The 18,989-nt window shown below is 45.7% G+C and overlaps 1 protein-coding gene across 2 annotated transcripts in view; it reads left to right on the forward strand.

Annotated features, from left to right (window-relative positions):
* The first annotated feature begins 3,356 nt into the window (after positions 1-3,356).
* The window catches only part of BCOR (BCL6 corepressor), a 134,833-nt gene continuing 119,200 nt past the window's right edge, over positions 3,357-18,989 (forward strand). Inside the window, exon 1 of one of the 2 annotated variants that reach the window (XM_075196423.1) lies at positions 3,357-3,493. The gene's annotated coding sequence lies outside the window, so the exon portion shown is untranslated. Of the gene's footprint in view, positions 3,494-3,527; positions 4,328-18,989 lie in introns of those variants that run through there. The other variant, XM_075196421.1, reaches the window with a different exon arrangement.

Consider the following 18,989-nt stretch of genomic DNA (forward strand, 5'->3'; position numbering starts at 1 on the left):
CACACACACAATACTAATACGCTGGCCCCTCACACACACAATACTAATACGCTGGCCCCTCACACACACACAATACTAATACGTTGGCCCCTCACACACACAATACTAATACGTTGGCCCCTCACACACACAATACTAATACGCTGGCTCCTCACACACACAATACTAATACGCTGGCCCCTCACACACACAATACTAATACGTTGGCCCCTCACACACACAATACTAATACGCTGGCCCCTCATACACACACACACACAATACTAATACGTTGGCCCCTCACACACACAATACTAATACGTTGGCCCCTCACACACACAATACTAATACGCTGGCTCCTCACACACACAATACTAATACGCTGGCCCCTCACACACACAATACTAATACGCTGGCCCCTCACACACACACACACAATACTAATACGTTGGCCCCTCACACACACAATACTAATACATTGGCCCCTCACACACACAATACTAATACGCTGGCTCCTCACACACACAATACTAATACGCTGGCCCCTCACACACACAATACTAACACGCTGACCTCACACACACACAATACAAATACGCTGGCCCCACACACACACACAATACAAATACGCTGGCATCCCACTCGCGCGCACTCACACACACAATACAAATACACTGGCCCCACACACACAATACAAATACACTGGCCCCACACAATACAAATACGCTGCCCCTCACACACACATAATATAAATACAATGCCTGCCCACACACACAATATGTACATAATATAACAATTTTACTTACCTTTCTATTGCCTTTTTCTCTTCTTTTCTGTTTTGCTTTCTTCTATGATGCGCTGCAACTGCTCCTGTCTGCTCCAGCTGTGCTCCTCGCTGAATCCTCACTGAAAATGACGGGCGTGATGACGTCACGCCGTACATTAAGTGGGAGTGAGGAGGAGAGGAGACTGCCGGTAACCGCCGCGCGATCAAGTGACTTTTTTTTCTTCTTTCTTTATTGACTCGGCCGCAATTTTTTTTTTTACTATGATGGTGGACAGAGGGGGGTGGCAGGTGGAGGGGAGCGCCCCTCCTCCTTGCTTACCCCGCTCACCGACGGCTCTGGGCGGGGCCCTCTGGGGACCGCTAGGCCCTAGGCAGTTGCCTAGCGGTAAATCCGGCCCTGACTGACACTTTTCGCTATAGTGAGCAAAAAGGTTTAAAGGATAAAGTCAATTTGTATATGCATTTCCATACCGCGCACATTGTGTACACATACATCCGTATCTAGATTTTTGGACGTTGTACGTATTTGTGAACGTATGTTCACACTGCGACATAATTAAATGCGGATGCATCCCCAGATACACATTTTTAGGAGGTGTATCTCTTATGGCTACAGGACGGCTGTTGCAAGCATACACAAAGATGGTGGTGACTATCTACCTGCTTTTGATTGGCTGACTGCATATTGCCCTTTCCCTCCAGATGATAGTATTTAAATCATTATCATCAGGACTTTATTATATCAAGTCGCGGATGTCTATTCACATTATTTAATTGACATTTCTGTTTGAACTAATACAGGAAGGAAAATTCCCTTTTGATTTTAAATGGGGAAAATAACATATGTGGAGATGTTTATAGTTACATTTTTTATTGAAAATACAACTTTTGCATTTATTAATAATTTTGTATATGACACTCCATTATTACAATTGTGTACAAATAAGGTAATGTTGGAGCCTCGCGGGATGTTACATTTACTGATTTTTGCTCATTCCTCATTGAGGTGTGAGCAAGAATCAGCAATTTTTTACTGATAGTAATATCTGGAAACTTTTGGCACCACTGTTTTTTCCACTATGCTCGCCAGGCTGGGGGGTATCCCAATTGTAAAGCGCTACGGAATTTGCTGGCGCTATATAAATAAATGTTGATGATAGTCCCATAGTGGGCTATCACTGGGCTACCTGCATTTTTTTTTCCTGTAAAATGTTCCTAATAGGCTGCTAAGCAGAGTCTCATCCCCAAGGCTAAAATTTGCCAGTCAGCCTCTGAGGCTTGCTCATGTGGTAATAAGCACATTCACATATCAGTGTACGCTATTTGTGTCAACAAATCAATGTGTATAACAGTGTATGAAATACCTCTTATTGTTTAAATAGAAGTCCAAATGGCTGTATCGAGAATTCTTAAAGTGCCTGCATGTAATGTATAACACCTGTTGGGGATGAATCACTTCCAGGTGCACAATAAGCCCTGAGCAAAAATAAAGTAAGAACAGCAAGTAGAAGATAGGACACATCTTTGTAGCAACACTGAATAGTCGCAATATGTTAAAAACGATAAGAACCCTGCAGAAAACACGACCAGCACTTCAGGGCTTGAACAAACATTAGTGCAGCTATACAGGAAGCGCCAGTCTGCAGTGCTGGCCATTCACCGTTCTTTTGAGCAATCGTTTAAAGCTAAACTGCAGGGGTAAACTCTGGCAAAGGGCTCTTCCACTGCTTAACATGGAATCCACCTGAAGCCTCCCTGACTTCGCTGTAACTCCCACCGGGTCAAAGCTCTTTGCACATGTACCGATGTTAGCTGCCTGGGCATACTGCTCCCTCCTTAGGGAACTATTATCACACAGGAGGGAGATCTTCGCTGGGGCTCCCAGACCATGGTAAATATTGACTGCAAATCATTATGTAGCGCTACAATACATAATGATAGTTACCGCCACCCCACTGGACTCAATGATAAGTAAACCCCTTAAAAGTAACCAATACAAAAACAGCAGAAGGTCTATACAAACTTAATCAATAAAACAAAAAAACAATGGATGTGGGGGGATGGTAGATGAGAGGGGTAGGGTGGGGAAGTCATAAGCCTGAAGCTTTATTGAGGATAGACATAAATATGGGAAGGGTGCATAAATAAGGCATAACATTCAATAACACTTCAAACAGTGATAGGGGAAGCACAGGCCAAAAGTTTTAATGATAAAAAACACATCATAGTGGGAGAAGGAGAAGACAACAATCAATCATCTTCCTCAGGACTGTCAAGGGTGTTATAGTGTCTTAGCAGACTGTGGACATTCCTGGGTGGTCATCTTCTCCCGCTTCAAAGTTGATGTCACCCATATACACTGTAGTTATTTCTCAAGAAAATGCTGCCCTCGTTTACTGTATATACGATATATAAGACCACAGACAATAGTAAACATTATAAAGATCTGGAGGGATCTCCTCCCCGGAGTGGCACTCTGTGTGTCCCTGTCTTTATGTAGGGCACTCGCACGGGAGGGAGCTCTGGGGCTGCTGCGCTATCACTACGGATCTGACAGCTTGCAGAGAGAACCGAGAGGAGCTTTATGGTAATTGCGGTTCTCTGGCCTTCTGGGTAGAGCGGTGTCTGCCCCAGCTGACAGGCTAGGGAGACGTTCCTCCGACGTGGAGCTAGGGAACCTGGGGACACGCGTGGACGGGCAGCTGCACGACTACAGTCACTGCCGCGGTGAGTGTCACATTCTGGGGCAACATTGAGGAAACATCCGCTTGTCAACTTGTAGACTCTGGTAGAGCTGCCCCGATTACAGGCGGCTGAACACACATTACCCCCAAGAAGACTCAGCAGTGACCTCACCATACAACCCACAGTCGTGTCTGACGAGCGCAGCTGTGGTGGTGCCTGGGAGGGACAGCGGAGGGAGAAGTTACACGAGTGGAGGAGTGAGGCACACAGGGCTGGGAGCCTGTCTTTGGTTTCCCTCGCATTATACAATAACAGGAACAGGACGGGGTCGTGACAATATAGGCAGCCGGGCTGGGAGTATCATCCGTGGGGGTGTTGGGAGGATTCAGGCTGGGTGTACACTAGTGCTAGGACTGGGAGGGGTAAGAGCACTAGCTGGGACCGGAGAGGGCGATAATACTGAGACAAGTCTTACGAGATCCCAAAGCAGGAGCTGGGGAGACAGAACAGTGAGGACTTCTATAGACGAGATCCACCAGAGACACGAGTGGAGCCAACAACATACATAGGGCTGAGGGTACCACTGTAGTGTAAAGCGGGTCACACTGGGGAGCTAGAAGAACAACATGGCTCTGTCAGAGTACTGTGTGCAGGGGGCAGACTCCCCCTCCCTCTAGTCCGGCCACCTGCAGCCCCAGCTCCCAGGGACGGAAGCCGCTCTTGGGTTGGGCTGGGAGGAGACGGCAGTCAGCAGATCGCCGAGAAGGGGATTACCGACAGGAACAAAGTTGCTGTTCTTCTATTACCCATTGTCACACTTGGCAAGTGAGTGTCCGGCCGGCCCCAGGAGTACACCAGCAGAGACCCCGGGAACAGGTCAGATGATGGCTGACGTATTAAACCCCTGTTCACCACGTTGTATTGATTTCTGTGTATTTCAGCTCAGTGGATTGATCACAACAAGCCCTTTATTCTGACTAATGGGTCCTTGTTACAGCGCCAGTCTGACCTCTCCATTCTACATAGGTTTTATTATGTAACGGGAAAGTGCCTCGTGATTTTATGCTTTGAACTGCATGGATAGACACTAGAAAACCTCAGTAACTTGTCATTGTGTATGTCACCTACCGGTAAGACTAACCTTTGACGAGGCTGAAATGAGCTTCTAATTCAGGCCCTAGCTTCTTATTCAGAAAACGTTATTTATAAAGGATATAGGTGCATATTTATTAATTAACGGCCCATCAAAACCATGACAGTTTTTTGGCCCATTTAATAAAAATCTTCCCGGGACAGTGCTTCGGATAGGAGGCTGTCCTGGCGATGATTTCACTTACCTTAAAACTCCCATTGTCTGTCTCTTGTAATCGTGACCAGAGGGGAGAGCAAGGTGAGCACCGGTGAGTGATCCGGAGATTCCTCTACCGTAATGCTCTCCACATAGCATTCCATGGCTGGCGTTCGCTACCGCAAACAAGTTCCAAAAATCTTTGATTTTCGGAACTTGATAAATCACACAAAATAGCAGTTCTCCTTATAAACCTATGGGGACGGCTTTTGCGTACGATAACAGTGGGATATCTGCTGCGAACCTTTACTTCTAAAGCTGGGTACACACTACAGAAATTTCGACCAACTTTTTATGCCGAATTATTTTACATGCGATCGATGTTCCGATCACTCGGTCCATGGACTGCATACACACTAGCCTTGTTTAGGACGATAAAGGGAAGAGCAGACGTCCCTTTAGCGACTTTTTACAGCCATGTTGTCGTGAGCAATGACTGTAATTTCGTACTCACTGTTGTTGATCGGTTGGAAGTTTATATGTAAGTTCTATACTTAATGATGCTTTTATCTCTCAAAAACTACCGCCCGGGGGATTTTCATCTCAAAGGACCTTGTTAAATAGACCCCATAATTGGATTGGATCACAGATTTAACATTGGATTAACACAAAAGGGTGTCCCTAAGAAAAATTAAATTTGTATATTCTATGGCCCAACATGGGTTAGGGCAGAGCTGGCTAAATAGCCGATCGCGATCTACCAGTCGATTGTGGGCAGCTGTTTGGTTGCGTGCCGAGACGCCATGGAATGCAGGGACGGATCTAGAATTGTATTGTACGGGGGGGGGGGGGGGGGGCGATATAGTCCCCGCCCCCTTTTTGATTGTTAGGATTGCCTGCGGCTGCACACTATGTGCAGGTCTGTCCGGCAGAGACAGGCAGGGAGAGTGTGCTGCCCGGCTGCTCTGAACACAATCCGTGGAGCCGGGCAGCACACTCTCCCTGCCTGTCTCTGCCAAACAGACCTGCACATAGTGTGCAGCCGCCGGCAGAAAGTCCCTGCTAGGGGGCATTCGCCCCGATTGCCCCCCCACTGGATCCGCCACTGATGGGGTGTACACTCCCACCAATACGTGGTCGGCATCCAACAGGGTGACTGGACAATGCTGTTCACGAGAGACCTGGTGGAGCATTGTCCATGTGTTATTTTGTGCTCCTCACCACGCCTGTAGCTCCTCATCTAGTGCTTGGCAAATGCATAATATAAGACCTCAGGGAAACTATAGGAGGACTTGGGTGATGTTAATGCCTTCCAGTAACATTCCTGCCTGTTTAGCATATGGGAAGCAGTATGTGCAATCTATGAGGCCTACATCTCCAGGTCCAGGGGATAGGAAGTCAATGTATAAGTGTTCAAGATGAGAATACTCATGAAGTATAAATTGTTCTACAGAATATATCAATCAAACTTTTTCAGTCTAATCTAGCAGTACCCCACACATCTATCTATTGTTCTTCTTTGTATGTTTTCATTACTGTATGACCAAAATGTAAGTGAATATTATGTCAATCTGTTTAAAGGTAATCATACCCTATATATCGAATGCTTAAGATCGTGGTTTCCTTTTATTCTCCAACAACAATTTATACAACATACATTTATGTGTACCCAAAATGTTATGTGTCTGTGTACTAGAATGTTTTGCTATTAATGGGACCTGCCATGTTGCTTGCTTTCACAATATGTCATCCATAGGGCTTAATGGAACGGTGACACCTATTGATGAAAGTACAGTATAAAAAAATTCTGTTAGCGCATTGCCAGGAAATAATTGCTGAATAAGGAATTTAGATACTAGAATATGCTACATATCTACACTATTGTTCTAGCAAATCACTGCCTACCAATCGCCCTAAGTGAGCTTGATTTGATGTTCTTTTAGTTTTCATTGCCTAGCTCAGTGGTTCCCAAACTTTTGCAGGTCGCGGCACCCTTAGAGTCTCCATAATTTTTTTAAGGCACCCCTCCAAAATAATTACCGAGCAGTCCTGTTTTAGAAGTAGTTGGGTCAATGTAATTGTAATAGGTATTTAGGTCAGGACAGAAATGCTTATTTAGTTGTATGCAAAAAAGCCCCCTCTGCATCCAGACACTGCCCCCACTGCATCCAGACACTCTGCCCTCTCTCACGCTGCCCCCTCTGCCCTCTGTCACGCTGTCTCCCTCCTGTCACGCTGTCTCCCTCCTGTCACGCTGTCTCCCTCCTGTCACGCTGTCTCCCTCCTGTCACGCTGTCTCCCTCCTGTCACGCTGTCCCCCTCCACTGCCCCTCTCACGCTGTCCTCCTCTGCCCACTGTCCCCCTCCTCTGCCTTCTGTCACGCTGTCCCAGCTCATCTGCCACGCTGTCCCCCTCCTCTGCCCTCTGTCACGCTGTCCCAGCTCCTCTCCCCTCTGTCACGCTGTCCCAGCTCCTCTCCCCTCTGTCACGCTGTCCCAGCTCCTCTGCCCTCTGTCACGCTGTCCCAGCTCCTCTGCCCTCTGTCACGCTGTCCCTGCTCCTCTGCCCTCTTATGCTGTCCCCCTCCTCTGCCCTCTTATGCTGTCCCCCTCCTCTGCCGTCTGTCCCCCTAATCTGCCCTCTCTCACGCTGTCCCAGATCCTCTGCCACGCTGTCCCCCTCCTGTCACGCTGTCCCAGCTCCTCTGCCACGCTGTCCCCCTCCTGTCACGCTGTCCCTCTCCTCTGCCCCCTCCTGTCACGCTGTCCCTCTCCTCTGTCCCCCTCCTGTCACACTGTCTCTCCTCTGTCCCCCTCCTGTCACGCTGTCACTCTCCTCTGTTCCCCTCCTGTCACGCTGTCACTCTCCTGTCCCTCTTCTATCACGCTGTCACTCTCCTTTGTCCCTCTCCTCTGCCCTCTCTCACTTTGCCCCCTCTGCCATGCGCCAGCCATAAAAAAATCAAACAGAAACACTTACCAATGCGCGCGTCGCCGGGACCCAGCATCCTCCTCTCTGACACAGCAGCTGTCACTGATATAACAGCTGCTGCGTGAGAGAGGAGGATGCTGGGTCCCGGCGCTGCGCGGATTGGTAAGTGTTTCTGTTTGATTTTTTTTTATGGCTGGCCCGCGGCACCCCTGAGAGCCGCGGCACACAGTTTGGGAACCGCCGGCCTAGCTGACCTGATAATGATAACATTATGTATTATGATAGATTGTGAAAGATTTTCTGTCTTTAGAGTAAATCACCAATTCCAAAAGACTGGCCACCTGTGCATTAGGGCATGGAATCGGGTGGTAAAATGGGTGCAGGTACCTTTTTGATCATTTTGAATAAGTAGCTGTAGTTTTGCATCAACAGTGGGTGGTCATTTCCATACAACTCACTTGTATATTGCCTGGCCAAAAAAGGTTTTGGCCATGAAATCAGGCGACAGAGTGGGCACAGGTGCCATTTCGATCATTTTGAATAAGTAGTTGTAGTTTCGCAAGGGATAAATCACGTTGGGACGCAAATTTGACAGTGGGAATCAACAGAGGGTGGTTATTTCTATACAACTCGCTTGTATATTGCCTGGCCAAACAAGGTTTTGGCCATGAAATCAGGCGACAGAGTGGGCACAGGTGCCATTTCGATCATTTTGAATAAGTAGTTGTAGTTTTGAAAGAGTTACTTATTGGGTCCACAGAATATGGGGCCAGTTTAATTAACTCTAATTCTCATAATTTAAGCTTCATAAGGTCATAGTTGTTAAACAAAAATAATAATTAAAAATGCAATAAAACAAAGTTCTGTAAACATTCCTTGATGAGATTTGTAGTGCTCCAAGCTTGCAATAAACAATATTGGATTGATGTCTCTAGATATACTGCATGTGCAATACAGTAGCTGCAGATCAGTATCATGCACAATGTGAGTTGGTGTACAGCATGCACAGAATAGTAGCTGCGGGAGTCACAACTGCCAAATTGGCATCTTGCTCTCAGACAGTTGGCTACGTGTTTGATTTCAGTTTTCAGGGATATATTGATCACTTATGCTTGCCGTATATATTTAAAGTAATACACATATGAGATCCCCATATGCATACCTTCCTTTATAATGGTCTACTCCTTCAATTGCTTTTTATTTTACAATTGTCATAACTTGTCCAAATTTAACTGATGTTATATTTTGGATAGAGTGGTCCTTTAACATTTAATTCTGGATGAAGTGCAGTATATTAAGCTAAAATACATTTTACCCTTGATGGTGGATTCTGCAGGGCAATCCCCCAATACTTCTAAGAGTCCGCCACTGTTCTCCACTATGGTGTCCAGGACTGATCTGTTTCAAGCAGGCAGTAGTGTTGTGGATATGGGGGACTCGCCAGAGTGGAAGAAATCCTCACTGCTAGCAGGTAGTAATCTGTACTTTAGCTTCACTACACCCAAAACATTTTAGGTTTTGTATGTAGTTTTTTTTTGCTGGTGCTCTATTGGGATGAGAATGCAGCACCCCCCTTCACTACTATTGGCCCAACATCAGATATTTGAATTGTACAGAGCAGATAGATTTTCATGCTGAACAAATCAATGGAGATGATGTTGCTCCAGTGACGGGACTGGCATATTCTAATTCTTGTAGTTATTGCCACATACCACATAACAATGTAATAAGTGATGGCTCTTATGATACCCACTGTCTTGTTATTTAACCTGCACCATGAATTATACACATGCTATGGATATTTATTAATTTGTTGCAGTTTTGTTGTACACCTCTCATAGTGATTGAAGTTCAAGTGCATTCAGATTCTAAATTACCAGACTATCCAAATTCCAAACGTAATTTTTAATATGCTTGACTGAACCCAAAGCATTTTTCATAATGATTTATTTGAGTACTATCAAATTACTTATATCACCCCCAAGCCATAAGTAAGATGTTTTATTGTTTTACTCAAAACAGTAATAAAAATGTTATAGTGATAACATTATTTTAAAAATATGTATTGAGTTTGTTTTGGAAAACATGAAGTCCCAGATGTGGGATTCCATTTTTCTTGTGACATATTGGGATAAAATTGGTTCAGAACTATTAATCCATCCATTAAAATGTTGGATATTATCGTTTATTGAAGGCAATCTTTTCATTGTTTTCTTATGGGTTTTTTGAAGGTTCCTTCCACATATGAGTGAAGTTAGAGCAGCTCTGAAGGGCTACCATCAGCCCTGATGCTAAGAGTTGTAAGTCTGTGTAGTAAACTGACTGACTGTGTCTGGCAGCCATTTTTGTTTGCCAAATTGACATATTTTGATATTCAGATGCATGCTTAAAAGGTACTTAACTAGCATTTCAAAGAAAAAAACAGTTTTATCTGAATTTCTTTAAAGTTATTGTTATTTGGTCCACTATCTATTTCACTAAGGCAGACATATATATTTTATTAACCCTTACAGCCGACACCTAAGTAAAGATCTTTAAATATGTGCCTATGACCAATGCAGGTCCTTCTGCCAAACATAAATGATGGATCCTAAACGCCGGGATCTCTCAGTCTGTGCCTTGAACTGTGTTCGCAGGCTCTAGCAGATGGACTTGTGTCTCAGTATCTGATTCAAGAAAGTATAATAATAAGTGACCAACTGGAGGAAATAAACTCACAAGTTACCAGTCGGAGAAGAGCAATGAAATTAATAGATATTCCACCCATGGGTCCAAAGGGTCCATGGACTCATTAAAAGAATTCCTATGGAGCCGTGAGAATTTAGTGCAACTCTGCGAGGAAAGCCAGAGGATACTAGTGGGAATAACTGTGGAATTGCCTGATAGTGTGCAAAAAAGCTGTCCAAGTGAAGGGGAAAAAAAGCAGCATGGAGGGTGTAGTGTGAAACGGGAGATGGGTGAAGGGGAGCAAAAGCAGCATGGAGGGTGCAGTGTGAAACCAGGTGGACAGGTGAATGGGAGCAAAAGCAGCATGGAGGGTGCAGTGTGAAACAGGGGAGACAGGTGAATGGGAGCAAAAGCAGCATGGAGGGTGCAGTGTGATACAGGAGACAGGTGAAGGGGAGCAAAAGCAGCATGGGGGGTGCAGTGTGAAACGGGAGACAGGTGAAGGGGAGCAAAAGCAGCATGGAGGTTGCAGTGTGATATGGGAGACAGGTGAAGGGGAGCAAAAGCAGCATGGAGGGTGCAGTGTGAAACGGGAGACAGGTGAAGGGGAGCAAAAGCAGCATGGAGGGTGCAGTGTGAAACGGGAGACAGGTGAATGGGAGCAAAAGCAGCATGGAGGGTGCAGTGTTAAGCATCGTGAAGAAAACTTTAAACTTCATTGTTGTTTTATCTTAATAATAAACCTTGCAAATTTGCATATGAGACTTTTTCTTTTTCTTGCTCCTCCCTCCCCTCCCCAGTCTTAGACTTTGATTATTTGGCCCAATTGGGGTTTTGCGGTTGACATGTTGGTCTGTGGAAAGCTTTGCAATCCACTGAGGTGGACACTTAAATAATGCATTATTTAAATTATACAGTGATTCTGTGGAGGTGATATTAATAATTTTTAGTGGTCTATAATTCCGTAATCTATCTATATCCTTCTGTTCTGGAAGACTTTGGGATTTTTGCAGATAAAGTTTTGTTTCCATAATTTTAACATGCCTAATATATACTAAATTACATTTTAAAGTTACCAGTCTTTCTCCAAAATACCCCTGTCAATTCCCTCATTAAATTATTTAGCAGTATCTTCACAGAGACAAACAGCAGCAATTATTTACTTTTTTTTTTATCTTTCTGTATAATGGATTTCTGGATAAATGATACTATACCACAGATCTGTGCTGACCTAGCACAAGCGTTTATTAGAATAAATCTGACTGACTGACTAATCGCTTATACAGACTGTTTCGCCTTCTCTTGCAGGCATCCATAAGGTCAGAGACAGTATATTCCTGTTGCCATATTTCTAATAAACAAGAATGCAGGAGCATAATTTAGACACTAAAGACATAAACACAATTAGGAACATTGGTTTATTTGACTCCATGAGGTTCATAGTGCACATTTTGATCAAATTGTGAATGCCCATCTACTACAACAAGGTGATCTCATTCAGATGGGCACCTACACTGACAGTTCTGTCTGTGTTGCATTTGTCTACAGCTTATAGATAATGATGATAAGACCTAGCTGAAAGCTTCCCTAATTAAAAACACCAATGAATAAATGTGTTGAGTGCTGGGCCAAAGTGAAGGCAGTCCTATTCTTCAGAGTGTTAAACAGATAAAGATGGGGGATTTGTGAAATGTTTAAGAAAGTGTATAAGTGCTGCTACTGACTTTGCTTATAAAGGACAAGAATGCTTGAGTACACATTATATGCTAAGGACATACACACAAAAAGATAAACGTAATTGTTAAATATAGTAAAACAGTACAAGCAACCAGTAGATGGCTAAAATACAAGTCCAAATAAAAGTCTACATCTAATAGATATGATTTACGCACATATATTTTTTTTTTTTTTCAGTGTCAACTGGCAATTGTTCCTTATAGTCCTCTGTGTTGGGATGACCAGTTAGTTAGTTATATAGAGGAAGCCAACTTTGTGATCCTGTGTGTGTGAAATGTTAGCACAGGATATTAATGTTGCATCCGTCAATCATTAAGCTAGTGGTACATGGGCGCTTTTTTGTGTCTCTATATATACTCTGCATTTATAAGCTCTTGTTTCCCTGCACATAGCAGGCAGTGTGACTGCTAGGACAACAAAAGCTTAGCACCCTTGTGTATGTACCACGCTCCTGTGTTTATATTACAAGGAGGCTGTGTGCCACTTGCCTTAAGCAGAATCAGTTACCAAACATAGATTTCCAGCACACAGTGATCAACAAATTAATACAGATGCGCTTTCAGTTTGACTGAGGAGTATACAATTAGTCCACTGGTGCCTAGCTCAAATAACAGCAAAGCAAATAAATATATATATTTATATTTATACTGAACTGGACTAGTACAATATATAAAAAAAACTAGCTAAACTTATTGGTGGCTTGCGTTCTGCTTTTACCACTTTCTGCAATATTATGGTTATAAATGTCATCGCTTATGGTGCTACGTAGTAGATTGACATTTATGAATGTCATTTGCAGTCCACATGACTCACCCTAGCTTGTTTTCTGTGGTCGATGAAAGTCAGTGGTAACAACGTTCAATTCTGAACACTGTTTGGGACAGAGCACTTCTGTATTGTGAAAGAATATGCCAGTTACATTACATTGGGACATCAGCAGGCAGGCCTAAGTATTTGTGTGGGGTAGCTGAATCAACCATCCCATGCAAGACTGTATTAATAAATGTATGCCATTATGACATGGCTTTACTAGTATGGGCTGGTTCACACAGGAAAATATTTTATTTTAAGATTAAGGGTTCCACACATCTCTGGGTGGTGATAAGGTTTACAGGGACAGGTCCATGTATATTCCCAGACCTGCTCACCACATTCACTCAACACACAGACTTCTTGGTCCATACACATGTGCATTTATCATAACAGCAGTACTATTTGTTAATCTCCATTCCTACAACACAACTATTAGATATTGCAAAATGGAATGAGGAACAATGCATGCAATTAAATTCTTGCTTTTCTTTGTTTCTCATGTATTCCAGCCTTGTCTGTGCAGAGAGTGGGTTCAGTAGAAGGAAGGACAGGCGAGTGCCAGTTCTATACAAGTTTGTGTAGTAAAGTGCATAACCTCTCATAATATAAATCTCTAAAGTATACGTTTAAGTGTCCCAAAACCTTCTGCCTGTACCCCTCACCCTGGAAACAAAGTGTAATATACAGCCTATTTAAAAAAAGTTCAGTGGCCGGATGTTTTATCTGGTCTCTGCAATGGTTGCAGTTCTGCACAACCTCTGGAGTTGGGCAGCCAGTTGTTCATAGAGTGATGGCATTCTGCAGCCAACAGTCACCACCCTTGTTAGCCAGCTGATCCAGGGGATTCCAGTGCATGCAGGGTGGGGGTGGGGGGCAACAGGAAACCCCTCCTAAGTGTGTGTCTTGATCTTAAGGCGTACCTCAACAAAATTCTAACATTATTTTCTATGGGGGTAGTTCTTGTTTACAAAATGAAGATGGTGCCCTTGTATATGCTGTCGGTTATCAGCACTAAGAAGTTAAGGAAGGTTATTTACCCTTGTAGCCCAGAAAGGGACCTGAATGCTTTTACAAAGCAAGTTGGTGAAGTACAGTAAGGACATGTACATGTAACTGTTACCCTTAGTTAGACTTAGCCTATCTACAGTACAGTATTATATAGATAATGTCAATGTGTATCCCTATGCCTTGTTGTAAGAATTGTGCCGATGACAGCACTACCATGTATCTTTAGTGCTTAAAAAAAGATAAATAACATACTCTTTTGAAAATAACCCCATAACACTTTGTCCCCCTAATCTACAATAAGTCACCACAGCAGTGCGGTAGCCTGGGCTTGTTACTGCTAAAGCAATGGGACAGCGAGTGTGGACATCAAGCAGTGGACAATCCCAGGGTGAGCTGGTCACTATATAACAAGAAGACCTCAGCTTTGTGTCTCCCTCTCATAATGTGACACTAGCCCCAGCCCAGTCAGCAGCAGGCTGAATATCCCAGCATAAACTTTCCGGGCTCACCTTTCCAAGGCAAGCCAGCCATGTGTTTAATAGCACTGTGGCACTTCCAACCACCCCTTGGCTCTGTTGTGGAACTAAAAGTCCAAGGGCCATTTGGAACATTAATTCTACTATAGTACTTAACTAAAAACTAACATAAACTAATTTAGAAAAGCACACTGATTGTCAAATACATTTTATGTTTAAAATAAAAACTTCCTCAAAGAGGCTTGTAAACCTCTTTATTAGACTCCTGTAGTAGTCCACATAGATTAAAAATAAAGAAAACCATAAACGATGGAGGCTACCTACTCCTTTTGGCACCACAACGAGAATGACCAGGAAGGTAAAATAAGTTTACATACATGGCTCCCAAATGTTTGTCTTGTGCTTTCAAGAGGATATCATACAGGTGTACAAATATCTAGAGACTTTGGGGTATATTTAAGAAAGCACGGTAGTGCACTATCGTGCACTTACCGTGGAAATCAGCTCCCGATGTGCCCTCCGCAAATTTATTAAAGGTGCATCGCAGCAGATATCATTTTGCGAGCAGTCACCATTCAACAGAATGGTGACTGCTCCTGGCCGCAATCTAACAAGTCCCGAAAAAAAAGTTTTTTTTCGGGAACTTGTTGTGTTAATGTACATCATCCGAAATTATGCTAAAACTGTTGTTCTTGGTTATGTCCAGCTCTGCTCCGGAGAGCAGAGCTGGACAGCGCATGGGCAGGGAGTGATCTTGTGATCCCTCCCTGTCACAGCCTCAAGCTCTCCGGACGGCACATGCACAGTTGCACGAAGAACTGAAAGTACACTGAAGAGGAGGAGATCCGGAGACAGCGCAACCGAAGAGGCAGTGGTGAGTATGGGTTTTTTTTTTATCACAGAAACAGCAGTTTTTCGGAACTGCTGTTTCTGTGTTCCATTTTTCATAAATTTGAGAAATACATCAATCCTTATCCGTGCGATAAGGATTGATAAGTATTTCTCGTTTTGCCCGATAAATGATAAATGTGCCCCTTTGTCCTTTCAGGTGGACTAATAAAATGTTGAAGTTTTGGTGAAGGGTTTGGGAGACATCACTAGGCCAAAGGCAAGACTCTAAACTGGAAGTTCCTACCTAACACCCAGAATCAGGACTTGCACAAGCCAGACGTTTGCCAGCCTGCCTCTTACTGGTATTTGCATGGCTTGCGCAGATTACTTTTTCATTGGAGATCTTCCCATTTTGTGATTCTGAAAGGAGTTGCCTAATGACAAAAATTAGATTCCACTTATCTTGTATTGATGTTCCTTGATGTAGGCTGGTTTTGCATTTGAGCTGGAATTATGTCTTTCTGAAGTCCCATCATTTTTTCCCAAAATTCCTTATAAACTATCTGGAATGTGTACTATATTGTTTGGATGTATGAGTTGTTATTATTATTTATTTTTATTTATAAGGCGCCACAAGGCGTCTGCAGCGCCGTACAGGGACAAACAAATTAGAAATACAATGGGAGACAGCACAGTACAGTAAGCACAGTAACTCAGTAAGCTCAATGCACAGCTAGAGAGGGCGGGGAAGGGAGAGGGAGGATCCGCAAATGACAGGGCCCAAGAAGGAGGGCGCGGAAGACAGGGAGACCCCCAGGGGGGAGGAGGAAGCGAGAGTGGACGTGGGGAGGAGGACCCTCGAGGAGGAGGGCTAAGTAGCTGGAGAGCAGAGTTAGAAGTGGTGGAAACAGGAGGAGAGATGGCCCTGCTCAGAGGAGCGTACAATCTAAGGGGAGGGGTGGACAGACAGAGAGACGGAGGGGAGAGAGGGAGAGTAGGGGTACGGAGGCAGAAGATAAGGTAGGAAGTTAAGTGGGAGACAGGCTTTAAGAAAAAGGTGGGTTTTTAGGGTCCGTTTGAAACTGGACAGATTAGGGGAAGTTCTGATGGAGGGAGCTTGTTCCAGTGGAGGGGGGCAGCACGGGCAAAGTTTTGTATACGCGCGTGGGAGGAGGTTATAAGGGGGAAGAGAGGCGACGGTCAGAGGCAGAACGGAGAGGGCGGGATGGAGCATGAATAGAGGAGGGTGGAGATGTAGGGCGCAGTGGAGTTGGCGAGGGCCTTGTAGGTGAGTGTGAGGAGCTTAAAGAGGATTCTGAAGGGGAATGGGAGCCAGTGAAGGGCTAGGTAGAGGGAGGGAGACAGAAATGGAGCGGCGAGAAAGGAAAATAAGCCTAGCGGCAGCGTTAAGAACGGATCAAAGGGGATCGAGATGAGAGTGGGGGAGGCCAGTGAGGAGGATGTTGCAGTAGTCCAGGTGGGAGATGATCAGAGAGTGGATAAGGCATTTGGTGGCATCTTGGGAGAGGAAGGGCCGGATGCGAGCGATGTTACGAAGCTGGAAGCGGCAGGATTTAGCAAGAGAGAGGATGTGGGGGCCAAAGGAGAGAGAGGAGTCGAGGATGACACCAAGGCAGCGAAGTTGGGGGACAGGGGAGATAGAGGTGTTGTCGACAGTGATGGAGAGGTCAGAAGGGGATGAGGTATGAGAGGGAGGAAAAACTATGAGCTCAGTTTTGGCAAGGTTAAGTTTGAGGAATCGAGAGGACATCCAGGAGGAGATGGCAGAGAGGCAGGCGGACACCCTAGAGAGGAGGGAGGGAGAGAGATCAGGAGAGGAGAGATATAGTTGAGTGTCGTCAGTGTAAAGGTGGTAGCTGAAGCCGAAGGAGCTGATGAGTTCACCCAGGGAGGAGGTGTATAGAGAGAAGAGTAAGGGTCCCAGAACAGAGCCCTGAGGGACTCCGACTGGAAGGATAGACGGGGGGGGGGGGGGGGGAGAGAGACCCAGAGGTGGTGACAGAGAAGGATCAGTGAGTAAGGTAAGAGGTGAACCAGGACAGGACTGGGCCGGAGAGGCCGAAAGACTGGAGGGTGTGAAGGAGGAGGGGGTGGTCAACTGTGTCGAAGGCTGCAGAGAGGTCAAGGAGGATGAGAAGGGAGAAGTGGCCCCTGGCTTTAGCAAAGAGGAGGTCATTGGTGACTTTAGCCAGGGCAGTTTCAGTGGAGTGGCGGGGTCGGAAACCAGACTGGAGAGGATCAAGGAGGGAGTATTCAGAAAGGTAGGAGGTGAGACGGCTGCAGACGAGCCTCTCGAGAATTTTGAAGGCAAAGGGGAGAAGAGATATGGGGCGATAGTTCGAGAGAGAAGTGGGGTCGAGATTAGGTTTCTTAAGAATGGAGGATACGAGAGCATGTTTGAAGGAGGAGGGGAAGATGCCAGTGGAGAGGGAGAGATTAAAGAGGTGAGTGAGGTGGGAGCAGGTGATGGGGGAAAGGGAGCGAAGAAGGTGGGAGGGGATGGGATCCAGGGGACAGGTAGTGGGGGGGGGGGGGAGGATGAAATGAGAGAGTGGACTTCCTCGCCGGTGGTGGGACGGAAGGAGTGAAGGGGAAGGTGGTTGGGAGGGGAGGACGTAAGAGTGGGAGGGGTGGAAGAGAGAGTGGAGGAGGAAATTTCAAGTCGGATGGCCTCGATTTTAGAGGAGAAGGAGGCGAAATCGGAGGCAGTCGGGGAGGGGTGGGGAGAGGGCCAGGAGAGTGCTGAAGGTGGCGAAGAGGCGGCGGGGGTTAGAGGACTGGGAAGAGATGAGGGATTTAAAGAAAGATTCTTTAGCGAGTGAGAGGGCAGAGCTGTAGGATGAAAGGATTAATTTAAAGTGGAGGAAGTCAGCCAGGGAGCGGGATTTTCTCCAGTGACGTTCGGCGGTACGGGAGCATTTTTGGAGGAAGCGGGTAAATTTGGAGTGCCAGGGTTGGGGTTTGAAGCAGCAGGGGTGGACGGAGTGGGCAGGGGCGACCGCGTCCAGAGCGGAGGTGAGTGTGTGATTGTAGAGGGAGACCGCCTGGTTGGGGCAGGCCTGGGAGGAAAGGAGGGTATCGAGAGAGGAGGACAGAGAGGCAGGGTCAAGAGCGTTGAGGTTGCGTATGGACAGAGTAGGTTTGGGGAGGGGAGCAGAAGAAGAGGAGAGAAAGAAGGAGAGGAGATGGTGGTCGGATAGAGGAAAGGGAGAGATGGAGAAGTCTGAGAGACTACATAGGTAGGAGAAGACAAGATCAAGGGAGTGACCAAGGCAGTGGGTAGAGGAGGAGGTCCATTGGGTGAGACCAAGGGAGGAAGAGAGGGTGAGCAGTTTGCTGGAAGCAGGGTAGGTGGGGTTGTCGATGGGGATGTTAAAGTCACCGAGAATGATCGAGGGGAGATCGGAGGAGAGGTGGTGAGGAAGCCAGCTAGCAAAGTTGTCAAGGAAGAGGGAGGTGGGGCCAGGGGGGCGGTAGATGACAGTGACGCGGAGGTGGATGGGGTAGAAGAGGCGGATGGAGTGAGCTTCAAAGGAGGAGAGGGAGGGTTCAGGGGGAATGACACCAAAAGTACAGGTGGAGGAGAGGAGGAGGCCAACTCCACCGCCTGGGCGGGCACCAGGCCTGGCGGAGTGGGTGAAGGAGAGGCCACCATAGGAGAGGGCAGCGGGGGAAGTAGTATCAGAATCGGAGAGCCAGGTTTCAGTAACGGCAAGAAGGTTAAAGGAGTTGGATAGAAAGAGGTCGTGAATAGCAGTCAGCTTG

The sequence above is a fragment of the Mixophyes fleayi genome, chromosome 2 (genome assembly GCF_038048845.1).
Source record: "Mixophyes fleayi isolate aMixFle1 chromosome 2, aMixFle1.hap1, whole genome shotgun sequence".
Classification (NCBI taxonomy): Eukaryota; Metazoa; Chordata; class Amphibia; order Anura; family Limnodynastidae; genus Mixophyes; species Mixophyes fleayi.